Here is a 14,396-nt window from a genome sequence, read left to right as displayed (position 1 = left end):
GCCACCACCTTGCTGCCCACCACCAATAACAACTCCCCAGTTCAAAATCGAGCTTTCTTTCTACATCTGGAAAATAGCATTCCTCACCAATTTTATTCATAAATGAACATGTAGCCCAATTTAGTGTTTGCCATTATAAAGAGTCAGGTCAGATTTGCCTCATGACTAAAGAGGACAGGTTGACAGCAAGGAGCCCCAACAGTGCAATAGGAGGGAGGAAGCAGAGCCACCAGGGAAGACTGTAGTCTCAGGTTATGATAACAAGGCAATGGAATACCAGGGAAGGTACATGCCTACTTGGAGACATAAGGAAGAGTTAGATGACCTCCTGAGAACCCTCCATTTAGAGGGATCACCCCACAGATTCACCCCTCGATCAACAAGCATTTATTATTTATTTATTCATTCATTCATTCATTTGCTATTTATTTATTTGTTTGTTTGTTTGTTCATTTATTTATTTATGTGCTAAGAACCCTGCTAAGCTTTGGAGATACAAAGAAGCAAAAACAGGCCCTGCCCTTGGGGAGCTTACATTCTAAGGAAGCCAGAGATTGGCAGAGTTGGCAGAGTTGGAAGTCCCTGGATCTTCATGAGTCTCACTTTCCTATTAAATAAAACAAGAAGGACAATTTCTAAAAAAAAAAAAACATTTCTAGCCCCAAAGTTCTGTGATTTCACAATTCTCTGGCAAAACTTTTCACTGAGGCAGTTATGTAGTGTAGTGGCTAGAATGTTGGACTTGGAGTAAGGAAGAATTCTTGCCTCAGATGCTTACTGGCTGCAAGACCCTAAGTAGGTCACTTAAGTGGTGTCAACCTCAGTTTCCTCATCTGTAAAATGGGGAATAATAGCACCTAACTCACAGAGTTGTTTTGAGGATCAAATGTGATATGTGTAAAACACTTTGTAAGCTTTAAAGTGCTATTGAAATGCTAGCTATGATCATGGTTTTTACTGCAACTGTCTCATTTCTTGGTTTTTTTTTTTTGTTTTGTGGGGCAATGAGGGTTAAGTGACTTGCCCAGGGTCACACAGCCAGTGTCAAGTGTTTGAGGCTGGATTTGAACTCAGGTCCTCCTGAATCCAAGGCCAGTCCTCTATCTACTGTACCACCTAGCAGCCCCTTGATCATGGTTTTTAATAAAAATATATCATAGCTATCAGGAAGGAAGATCAAGTGGGAACAACTGAGAAGTTTAGGAGTTAACCTAAGCAATCTCGGTTCCTAGATCCATTTCAAAAATCACTCTCCTACCTTCATACAGTCTTGGGTTTTGTGATAAAATAATGGGATTTGGCAGATACTCAAAGGTCCACCTGGAGAGTAATCTAAACTGGTTGAATTAAGTGAAAGTGATGACTTTGCTGATTAGCCTACTTAAAGTTAATCAGATTGTAACCACACCTGGCCAGCCCTTAAGAAGGTATTGTTCTTAGAAGCTAAGGACTTTGAACTCAACATGAGACCACCTTCAAGTCCAGTACACCAATGGATTTGGATGCCCCTAACCAAGCAGTTTGAAGCAGTGTGTAAGGACTGCCTCTGCTCCAACCTATAAAAAACTTCCACACTCAGTTTGCTGGGAGCAATTCGTGGTTGAAGCAGGCTCATGGTAGAAGACTTGAGGAAGAACCAGACCAGGCTGGAACTCAAGCTAGATAGGCCTTTTCTTAATTTTCTGAACTCCACATTTTCTCCTTTTACTAATACCTAGTATGCTTTAATAAATGCTTAATGCCCAAAGACTGGTGCTAAAGCCTCTAATTTAATTCTAATTTTCATCTGGGACTTCAGTTTGGTGGCAGACAGAGAAAAGGAGAGGAAAGTAGATAGACTTTTCTGGCATTGTGGGACTACATGTGTTGTCTTTACTCTTTAATAAATACTTAAAAGCCTAAACTCTTGTTGAATTTATCAGTAAATCTTAGCCAGTTTCCCCCCAAAATGGGGGGGGGGCAGATAAGGACATGCATTAGATTTTAAACATCACAGTTTATAAGGGACCTAAGCACTGAACCCATTCACAAACAGGGATACCATCACTACCAAGTAGTCATCTAGCTTCTGCTTGAGACCTGCAGGGGTGAGGATGCTTTTCATCTGTCATCCATCACATATTCCCTCATCTTGGGAAGATTTCAGAGTTTCGGGAAATATATTCCTTTTTTCTAATTATATCATGGTCTATTTAAAAAAAGTTTTGGAAAACTATAAGCGCCGGCTCCAAGTCTGGAGCATTATAAATCTGAGAATGCTGAACTTCAGCTGTCGAGCATTGGACCAGAAGAAGATGACCTCTCATCCCACTTTCCTATCTCAAGTTGTAATAGTTCACATTTTTGTTTTGTTTTGTTTTTTGTTTTTTTAGTGAGGCAGTTGGGGTTAAGTGACTTGCCCAGGGTCACACAGCTAGTAAGTGTTAAGTGTCTGAGGCCAGATTTGAACTCAGGTACTCCTGACTCCAGGGCTGGTGCTCTATCCACTGCGCCACCTAGCTGCCCCTAATAGTTCACATTTTAAGGTTTGCACAATTCTTTCCTCAACAAGAATTTTCTGAGGTAGGTGGCACCAGTATTAACATTCCCATTTTATAGATGAAGTAACTGAGGTTCAGAGAAGAGAATAAACTTCTCAGAGCCATTCAGCTAGGAAATACCAGAAATGTGGCTCTTCCTCTGAGCTGGATGTTCTTTCTGCTCTACCATAATACTTTTAATTATTTGAAAATAACAATAATTCTTGTTGTTCAGTCATTTCAGTCATGTCCAACTCTTCATGACTCCATTTGGGGTTTTCTTGGCAAAGATACTGCTGTGGTTTGCTGTTTCCTTCTCCAGCTCATTTTACAGATGAAGAAACTGAGACAATCGGGCTTAAGTGACTTGCCAAGGGTCACACTGCTAGTAAATGTCTGAGGCTGGGTCCTCTAAAGCTTTTGGAAAAGAACTATATACCAAGCTGGAAGGCCTCAAAGATAACTGAGTTCTCATGGGGAAGGAAATAAGCATTTATTAAGCACTTCCTGTGTGCCAAGCACAGTACTAAGTATTTTTTATAAATATTATCTCATTTGATCACCACAACAGCCCTGGGAAGTAGATGCTATTATTATCCTCATTTTGCAGTAAAGGAAACAGACAGACATGGATTAAGTGACTTGCCCAGGTCCACACAGCTTGTAAGTATCTATTATTAAGCACCTACCACATGCTAAACATTATGCTAAGTGTGCTAGGGGTACCAAAAAAAAAAAAAAAAAAAGGCAAAAACAGACCCTGTCTTCAAGGAGCTTAACAATCTAATATTGGAGCCAGCATTAAAGTGGGATTTGAACTCAGGTTTTACTGATTCCAGGACTGGCGCTCTATTTATCATATGCTTCAGAAGAATTTACACCAAGGCTCACAGATAAACAAGTACCAGTTCTCAAGCAAGTGAGCCATCATTTACTATCATTGTTTGCTGCAGCATCATAAGCTCTACCACCCAAAAACCTTATCAGAGGCCAAGTGGGTTGTTAATCTGAGACTTCCAGGAGCCTTTCAGACACTGTTTTAGAGGTCCTTTATCAGCTGAAAACTGCTGATTAAACGGTAGTATCCCTGGCTTGCACTCCTTTACCAGCCCAAAAGAACTTGGAAGGGAAGAGGAGAAAGCTCTGTGTCTGAGTCTCCGCTAAATAAAAAAGAAAGGAGCTGAACAGAGAATGTAATTCTTCACATCTTCTCTAATAAGGTTCCAGAGGAATTAAGTATTGAGTACACCTGGAACACCGCCCCCAAGGAACACATTCTTTTTTTTTTTTTTCCTTGGTGAGGCAATTGGGGTTAAGTGGCTTGCCCAGGACCACACAGCTCTTACGTGTCAAGTGTCTGAGGCCGGATTTGAACTCAGGTTTTCCTGAATCCAGGGCCTGTGCTTTATCCACTGTGCTACCTAGCTGCCCCGAAGGAACACATTCTAGACATCTCCCAGGCCCACAAAAACTATTGATCTAAGGCAAATAAAAAGACATTTCATCAGAGATCCTTATGCAAATCAAGAGGCAAGACCAACAACAACATTAGGAAAGTTAAGACCACATAGAACCAACTGAAAAACGAAAGCCCCCGACACTAAAAATCCTATTGTGATGGCTTATTATGCTGTGGAAGTAGTCCTGGGTTCTCCAAGGTAGTGCCTATAGAACCTGACCTCTGCTGAGTTGAAAAGGGAATGAGGATGGCTCTTGGAACAGACTACATCTGATATTCAAGGACAGGTCTGTTTAAGTATGGAAAGACTCATCACAGATTCACTCGCTGCTAGAGAACAAGTTTAGGAACACAGAATCATCTTGCCTAAGAGGTAGAAGGGTCCCCAGAAGCTATGTAGTCCAACACCATCCTTGATATCTTAGTGCTAAACTTGGGATCTATAGAAATGAATGAAAACTGGGGCAACTAGGTGGCACAGTGGATAAAGCACCGGCCCTGGATTCAGGAAGACCTGAGTTCAAATCAAGTCTCAGACACTTGACACTTACTAGCTGTGTGATCCTGGGCAAGTCACTTAATCCTAATTGCCCAGCAAAAAAAAAAAAAAGAATTAAAATTTTAAAATTTTTTAAATTTAAAAAATTTTTTTAAAAAAAGAAATGAATGAAAGCTTCAAAGAAGCAATTTTAGGTTTAATGTCAGGAAAAACCTTTTAATGAGCAGAACTATCTGAAGGTGTAGTTGGCTGCTCTCCTGGGAGGTGTTTGAGCAGATGTTGGATTATTACTTGTAAAAAAATATTACAGTTATGGAGTACCTTTTGGGTATTGGTTGGCATAGGTGGTGGCTTAGGTCCCTCTCAACTTTTAATAGACCATGATATAATTAGAAAAAAGGGATATCTTTTCTTCGTCGACAGTAATTATTTCCCCAATTTAAATTTTCTTATCTTGTTGCTACAGCTAACAATTCTAGAACTAACTAATAGTTATAGTGATAGCAATCATTTTTGCATGATCCTTGATATTATTGGAAAGGCTTCTAGCATATCTTCATCTTGTATTTATTCTGGAACTTAGTTTTAAATATATATTTATTAATTATGATATAGAAAAGTCAATTTATTCCTATGCCCTTTAATGTTTTTTAAATAACCGAAATGGGTATTATATTTGGTCAAAAAGTTATATTTGTTAATCTATTAGTATATTTCTTTTAATAATTTATTATCACAGTGAATAAATGATGAAACGACCCACCACATTATTTATACGAACTATCATATGTATAGAGTTCTTATTATTGAATTAACCCTCCATTCTGGTATAAGTATAACCTAGTCAATAATGTATAATCTTTTTTTAATGTTCCTATAGCTTCTTTGTTAATATTTTATTCACTATATTTATGTTGGTATTAATTAGAGATACTGTTCTCTTTCCTTGCTGGGTCTCTCTCTGGATTTTAGTTAAGACTTGAAAGAAGCCAGGTAAGCCAGGAGGAGAGAAGACAGGGAGGGAGAGTATTCCAGGCATGAGGGCCAGCCAGTGAAAATGCAAGGCATCAGGAGATAGAGTATCTTGTGCAAGGAAGAGCAAGGAAGCCAGTGTCACTAGATTATAGAGTACATGATGCAGAGTGAGGTAAAGGGGTATAAGGGTCTTGTGAGGATCAAATGAGATAACATATGTAAAAAGCTTTGTAAACTTCAAAGAGCTATGTAAACATTAATTGTGATGATGATGATGATGGTACAGGGAGTAGGGTACCAGGCCTGAAGTCAGGAAGACTCATCTTCCTGAGTTCAAATCTGGCCTCAGACACTAGGTGTGTGACTCTGGGCCAGTCACTTCACCCTGTTTGTTTCCATTTCCTCATCTGTAAAATGAGTTAGAGAAGGAAATGGCAAACTGCTCCAGTATCTCCGCCAAGAAAACCCCAAATGGAGTCACAAAGAGTAGGATATGATTGACACAACTAAACACCAATAAAGATGACTAGAAAGGTAGGAAGGATCCAGATTAGAAAGGACTTTATAAGGCAATCAGAGGATTTTATATCTCATCTTAGCGGTAATAGGGAGCCAGTGGAGCTTATTGTATACAGGAGTGACATACTCAGTCATGTACTTTAAGAAGATTAATAACTGATTGGAAGATTGACTGGAATGGGAAGAAATTTGAGGGAAGGAGATAAACCTGCAGGCTGTCCTAGTTCAAGAGTGAAGGGATGGGGCAGCTAGGTGGCTCAGTGGATAGAGCACCAGCCCTGGAGTCAGGAGGATCTGAGTTCAAATCTGGCCTCAGACACTTGACACTTACTAGCTGTGTGACCCTGGGCAAGTCACTTAACCCCAATTGCCCCACCGAAAAAAAAAAAAAAGAGCGAAGGGATGAGGGTCTGCATCAAGATGGTGGCAGTGTCAGAGGAGAGAATCGGGTATACACCAGAGATGTTGAGGTAGAAATGACAGAACTTGGCAAGAGGTTGACACTTGGGTTGTGAGTTTGGGTGACTGGTTAACAGTGTCCAGTGCTGCAGAGAGGTCAAGAAAGATAAGGATTTAGAAAAGGTCACTAGATGTGGGAGTTAAGAGACCACTGACAATTTCTAATGGTTTCAGTTGAGTAATGAGAAGAAACCAGATTACAAAGGGTCAAGGAGTGAGAGAAAGGGAACTGTACCCAATAAGAGTAGGCAATTTTTATCAGAGTGTAGCTATTCTAGGAAGGAAAGATATAATGCAAAAGCTAAAGGGGAATGGTAGCATTCAGTAAGCATGTTTTTTAAGGAACAGGTTAGATGGGACCCTGTTGGCAGGCAGTAGGGAAGGAACAAGGAGTTAGAGATATTCAAGATTAAACAGGGGGTGTGAGGGGTAATCTGCCATAATATTGATGTTCCTGCTAAAAGGAAAACCAGAAGACTTTAAAAAGTAACCGAGTGGAAGAATGACTCACTGGTTCTCTTAAGAGATGAATTAAAGGGGTTGGTTAGTCATGAACTCAAAGGAAATAAACAAAGAAAAACCATTTCATGAGGCACTTGGTCATCTTGCCTTGCAATGTTTACTATGAGCAAAAGCAAATAGACCACTACAAAAATAAATGTACAGTGACAAGCTGGCACCATATCAAGGTAATCCTGAGAAATTATGTAAAGAAATTATAGAAAGAACCTCGCAAGTTTCTCCAAATTAAATCAACATATGCTTTGATACATATTTATTTCAATGTCATTTAGGCTAAGATTTATCAACAGTAAAAAACGCAATGGAAAATATTCATCAGGATCAAGAAATGGAAGAGGCCAAATACAGACAAGTGCTTTTGAAATTAGTAGCTTCGTGCCTAAGGAAAGAAGGAAACAAGCCTTTATGAAGCACCTACTGTGTGTTGTTGTGATAGTTGTTCAGTCATTTTCAGTCGTGTCCTACTCTTCATGACCCCATTTGGGATTTTCTTGGCAGAGATAATGGAGCAGCTTTCCATTTCTTTCTCCAGCTCATTTTACAAATAAGAAAACTGAGGCAAACAGGGTGAAGTGACTTGCCCAGGGTCACAAAGCTGGTAAGTGTGTGAGGTCCTATTTGAACTCAGCTCTTCAGCCTGACACTATCCTCTGACCACCTTATTGCCCTTACTATGCCAAGTGCTTTTCAACCACCCTGGGAGGTAGGTGCTATTATTATCCTCACCCAGTTGAGGAAACTGAAGCAGACAGAGGTTATATGACATGTTCTTCCTAACACAAGGCCCAGAATTCTCTATTCACTATACCACCTGGCTACTAAGATGATAGTTATAAGGGGGGCAGCTAGATGGCGCAGTGGATAGAGCACTGGCCCTGGATTCAGGAGGACCTGAGTTCAAATCCAGCCTCAGACACTTAACACTTACTAGCTGTGTGACCCTGGGCAAGTCACTTGACCCCAATTGCCTCACCAAAAAAAAAAAAAAATGATAGTTATAAGATGTTGGACATGGAGAGCACTGAATACTATCTTAAGAAATGAAATTTAATATATCTAAATGGACAGGAAATGAGGTTACTGACACAGGATGAGGAGTCATTTCAGTGTCAGCAGCATGTGTACAATCAGATCATCATCTAGTTAGAGCAAAGGTAAAAATTAAAACCAAATTAGAGGAAAGGATAAATGAGGAGACACCATAATTATAGCAGCTCCAACCAGAACTATTTAAACCAGCTGCTACTTGGTGAAAATAGAAAAAAAAAAAACAACCAAATAGAAGCTAACTCTATATCCATTGCTTAGGAAAGTTTGAGGGATGCAAAATAACTCTTATAATGAGGATAACCAACTAATCTACTCATCACCTCAATTGACAAATACCAAGATTATTATTATTTTTTTAACTAACTGGAGAGATGAGGCAGCTAAGGGAAGACTACTATAGAAAGGTACAAGTTTATTTGTAAAACAATAGGTTTGAAAGGAAATTAAGACCTAACCAAACAGAAACAAAAAGCTTGGTTTGGGATTTATTAATCCATTAAAATCAGATTCCAACCTCCATATTTGGTCTTCAGATCCAACAATCTCTCTACTATACTATACTACCTTTAAATTTCAGGTACCTGATTCTTCTATCCTGGAGTTTCTCCAGAGCTTAACTAAAGGTTTTCTAAACTATACTCCTTGGTCTCATTTATCCAAATGAAAAAGCCTGGAACTGCACCTCAGTTACTTCTCCAGAGGAGAAAGGTAATGAGGACACCAACCCACTTTCCCTCTCAATAAAGAAGAGGGATAATAGGAGGACATTTAAAAATGAAACAGAAGGAGAAAAAGTCTGTAAAAACTTTTACAAAAAAATTTCCTCACTACCACATCGGGACCCTACTATCACAGATCTCAATGTAAAGAAATAGAAATAGCATTGAAGAAAACAAAGATGGGAAAAACAACTGGATTCCAGGATGCAACAAATTTTTGAGTTTTAAAACTATCTGAAGGAAAAACCTGGAGAGACTTACATGAACTGATGGAAAGTGAAATGAACAGAACCAGGAGAACATTGTACAGAGTAAGAGCAATATTGAGCAATGAAGAACTGGGACTGACTTAGCTATTCTCAGCAATACAATGATTCAAGACAATCCCAAAGGACTAATGTTGAAGTACACTATCTACCTCCAGAGAAAGAACTGATATCGATTGAACACAGACTGAAGCATGCTATTTTTCCACTTTCTTTCATTTTTTAATTCAACTCTTCTTATAAAAAATATGGAAATATTTTACATGATTGCATTTGTGTAACCTATATCTGCTTGCTGTCTCAGGAAGGGGGATAGGGAGGTATAGAATTTGGAACTCAATTTTTTTTAAATGTTAAAAATTGTTTTAAGATAATTTGGGAAAATAAAAGATATACACACATATACATATGTGTATATATATGTATTCATATATGTGTGTATATATGAAACTTTTCAAAACCTGAAAAAAAGTATCTGAAGGAGATGAAGATATCAACAATGTAGGAAAAAAAGAGATCCTTCTCCATGATGAGGTTATTAGAAGGGAATAGGCAAGTTTTCACAAGTAGTTTTCCAGAGTAGACCACATCTTCACTATTACATGATTAATCAAAAGGTAAAGAGAATATAATATCCTATTGTTTCTCATTTGTTAATGAGGGATAGCTGGGTGGCACAGTGGATAGAGCACCGGCCCTGGATTCAGGAGGACCCGAGTTCAAATCCAGTCTCAGACACTTGACCCTCATTTCCCAGCCAAAAACAAAAACAACCCCAAAAGATAGAAGGTATTGGATAATAAGCTCTCTCTCACACACACACACACACACACACACACACACCTTTCTCCCTATATTGCAGCATCACCAACATTGGTCTTCTGTAGCCACTGTTTCCCTTCCACTAGGTGTTCCATCCCAAAGCACAACTGCAAATAAAAAAATAAATAAATAAAGATTTAGGGGTGAAGGCAGAAGTTAGTATCCTGGGTGGAACACATGAATTTTTTTAAAAAGGATTTGATTTGGTAAAGCAAAATGCATGATTTTGACAAGATATACAAGATTCCTTGAAAGATATAACCACAAAGATAAGCTTCTGATGATTAAAATAAAGCATAGTATAAAATAGGAAGATGTGCTTTCCAATAGAGTTTGCCACTGTCATAGAAGAAATCAAGTACAAAGTCTGAGTCAGCACCATCCCCTTTGGATGGTGAGGTCCTCCAGATATCCCTGCTTGTAACATTGGACTGATAGAATCAAGCCCCAGAATATTGTCGAGTCTCCTAAATGAGATCCACAATCACTGAAAAGAATATGGCTTAACTAGAGAAAAAATTAAGTGGATATAGAATTCCTGTTATCTAGAAAATGACATGTAGTTGTACGGCTAAATTGTAGCATCTATCTATCTTGGGTAGACATTGCAAACAGACACTGAGCTTAGCCCAAAATTTTACAGAAAGATCAAACTGTATTGCATTTGGGAAACTTCAAAGTTCCTTTAATGACCACAAGCTTCTTCCTGAAACTACGACAACCAAAAAATACCCATCTTTTTTTTTTTTAAACAAAAATGTTCTTTTGATAATGTTGGATCACTACAAGTAGCAGCCTGCTCTAGTCTCTAAAGAATTAAGTTAGGGGCAGCTAGGTGGCACAGTGGATAGAGCACTGGCCCTGGATTCAGGAGGACCTGAGTTCAGATGCAGCCTCAAACACTTGACATTTACTAGCTGTGTGACCCTGGGCAAATCACTTAACCCCAAATGCCTCACCAAAAAAAAAAAAAAAAAAAAGATGTGTGCATAAGGAACATATATGGCTAGAAAAGGAGAGGGGAGTAATGAAGATAAATTATAAGATTGGGGGGTAAAGCAAGGATGTCCTTGCCACTACTATTTGATATAGTTCTAGAAATGTGAGCTATAGCAATAAGACAAGAAGAAGAAATTGAGGGAATAAGCATGGTTAAAGGGGAAACAATTATCACTTTTTTGTAGAAAATATATTATTTTGCTTAAAGAATCCTAGAGAGTCAACTAAAAATTAATTGAAATAATAAATAACTTCAGCAAAGTTGCAGGATAGAAAATAAAATCCACATATTACCAATAAAATGCATCAGGAAGAGATAAAGAAATTCCATGTAAAATAATTACAGAATGTGTAAAAGTCTACCTAATAAGACACACATACACAGAAATTATGAATACAACTACAAAATACTCTTTTCAGATACATAGATCTAAATAATTATAGAAGCATTAATTGCTCATGGATAGGCTGAGCCAACATTATAAAAATGACAATTTATCTAAATTACCTTACTAATTCAGTGCCATACCCATTAAGCTACCAAAGAATTATTTTATAGAGGTAGAAAAAACAACAATAAAATTCAGCTGAAGGAACAAAAGGTCAGGAATCTCAAGGGAAATAATGAAAAAAAAGTGAGAAGGAAAAGGACTTGGCAGTACTAGATCTCAAACTATACCATAAAGCAATAATCATCAAACTTTTTTTATACTGGTTAAGAAAAGAGAGGCCATAAGTGGGACAGATCAGTTAATACAACAGAGTACCTAGTGTTTGATAAATGCAAAAATCTCAGATACCAGAGTAAGAACTCATTATGTGAAAACTGGAAAGTAGTCTGGCAGAAACGAGGAACAGGCTAACTCCTCTTTATACAAACACAAGTTCCATATAGATGCATATATGACTTTGACATAAATTGGGACATTATAAACAAATTAAGAGTATGTAAGCGGCTAAAATTCTAGCTATACTGTCTAAAATATCTAATGAGTGGTCACCATTAAATTAGACACTTTAGCAAGAGTTTAGACTTTTAAGCATTTGTTAAGGAGAATAAGAATTTGGTGAAGAGAGAAAGGCCCAGATTCAGCTGTCTATCTCGGGGAGCCAGCATCTCCTGCTCTGCTCTCCATGAGAGTCCTGACAAAAGAGAGAGAACCACTCCTCCTTCATCCCACAAGCCTCCTGTGAAACTGGGAACACCCCATCCACATGCACATATAGCTCCAAGCTAATTGGCTGGTAGCTTTGATAGACAGTACCTACAAGCAAACGTCACTTCCTGACGCCAAGGAAAAGCCGCATGGCTTGCCCTCAGACGCCTTCTCCTCATGGTGGAACTCTCCTACAGTAACTCTCCAGCAAGTAGCATCACTCCAATCGTTACAAGTAGCATAGGAGAAATATACCTTTCAGATCTATGGATGCAGGAAAAGTTCATGACCAAAAAAGAGATAGAGTAGATCACAGAAAATAAAATGGACAATTTTGATGACATAAAGTTAAAAAGGTCTTACCAAACAAAACCAATATATCTAAAATTAAAAGGGAAACAGAGTGGGGGATGGGGGAGAGCTTTCAAGCAATTTTCTCTGATAATGGTCTCATTTCCAAGATAAATAAGGAAGTGATTTAAATTTATAAGATAAGAATAAGAGCCATTCCACAATTGATAAATGGTTAAAGGATAGGGATAGGCATTTTTTAAGAAAGAAATCCAAGCTCTCAGTAGCCATATTTTAAACATGCTCCAAATCACTAATTAGAGAAATGCAAATTAAAGTCACTCTGAACTACCTCACACAGAACAGATTAGAAATTTTAACCAAAAAATGACAAATGTTATAGAGGCTGCTGGAAAATACGTATACTAATTCACCATTAGTGGATCTGTGAATTGATTTAGCCATTCTGGAAAGCAATTTGGAACTGTGTCTCAAAACTTACTACACCATTCATACTTTTTTGACCCAAAGATATAACTTCTATTAATTCTATAACCCCAGAGATCATGTAAAGAGAAAAAGGACCCACATGTACAAAGGTAATCATGGACACTGTTTTGTGGTAGTAAAAACCTAAAAACTAAGGGCATGCCCATTAATTGGAGAATGGCTGAATTATGGCATATGAACACAACGGACTTTTGTTGTGCCATAAGAAAAACCAGGGAAGATTTGTATGAACTAATAGAGAGTGAAGTGAGTGTGACTCAGGGAACAATTTATATAACAACAACATTATGAAGACAAACAACTTCGAAAGACTTGAGAACTCCGATCAATACAATGACCAACCACAATTTCAGAGAGCTAATGATGAAGGATGCTACCCAACTACTGACAGAATGTGTGACATATTTTTTAGTTTACTTGCCTCTGTATATTTGTTACAAGTGGAATTTGGTTTTTTGTTTGTTTGGTTGGTTTTTTGTCCATTGCAGGCAAATGGGGTTGCATATTTTTATTCATTGAAAAAGTAAAATTAAGTTTAAAAATTAAAAAAAAAATTTATACCATTAAAAAAAAAGAGGTGGATGAATAATTCAGTGGGAGAGAGGTGAAAATAAGTCCTGCACTGGGTTCAAAAAGTATGAAAACAACCAGAAGAAGGGTCTGGCCCACCACATTGGGTGTGTCTTCTATGAAGAATTTACAGGAAGACATGCATAAGAATCAAACAAGATAAGGTATATAAGGCATTGTGGTATGGTAGAATGAGTACTGGGTCAGGAAGTCAAAGAACCTGGTTCTAATCTTGCTTCTGGAAAGTATGACTTGTGGGTCTGGGGTCAACAAGCCTTAGAATTTCTACAATGAGATCTCTCTGAGTTTTGAAATAAGGAAATGCTCATCATGAAAAATAAAGGCTCATTGCCCAATAGATGGACACTGCCCCTGCCCTAAGGCCTGAAAGAGGAAATTCAATGGTAGGACAGGCCCAAATTTCCCAATCTTAACCCATTTCCATGTCTAGAAAAAGGTAGTTTGCTAGTCCTAATTTGATTTGTATGACAACATGCTAGTAGGCTGGGAATAGAGGATCTGAGTTCAAGCATTGTCTCTACTATTTACTAGCTATGGAAGGTCCAAAAAATGACTCCACATCCCTGAGGCTGTTTCCCAATCCATAAAAGGAAGGTAATACTTTCCCTATCTATAGAGTGGAACTTTCTTACAAGACTGAAATGAGAGACTAAGTGTAAAGCTGCAACCCATTGTTAGGGAAACTATTCCTCATGGGATTCAGGGAAAGAAGATTCAAAATGAAAATGGGACCAGGCCTTTAAATAATGAGCTCTTCTTTGAGTAAGCAGTCATGTCTTGTTTTGTTTTTTCAAATATGGATACATGAGATAGGAAAACCTCCCAGAAACAAATGGATCTCTATGGATCTTGAGGCCAATTCTTTTCCCTGCAGTCCCAACTTCTAGCTAGGGAGCTAGTGGGAGTTACTCACTGGTTTCTATAATATTTCTATAGATAAGCTATGGATAAAATTCACAGTTAATACCTTCATTCATCTTTCCCTCACAGAATAAACTGATGAACTCCAATCAGTAAGCTTAGTTATTTGTAAACTTTC

Source organism: Dromiciops gliroides, chromosome 4 (genome assembly GCF_019393635.1).
Source record: "Dromiciops gliroides isolate mDroGli1 chromosome 4, mDroGli1.pri, whole genome shotgun sequence".
NCBI classification, from domain to species: Eukaryota; Metazoa; Chordata; class Mammalia; order Microbiotheria; family Microbiotheriidae; genus Dromiciops; species Dromiciops gliroides.
The sequence above is the reverse complement of the archived record's forward strand: the minus strand, read 5'-3'. Positions refer to the sequence as shown.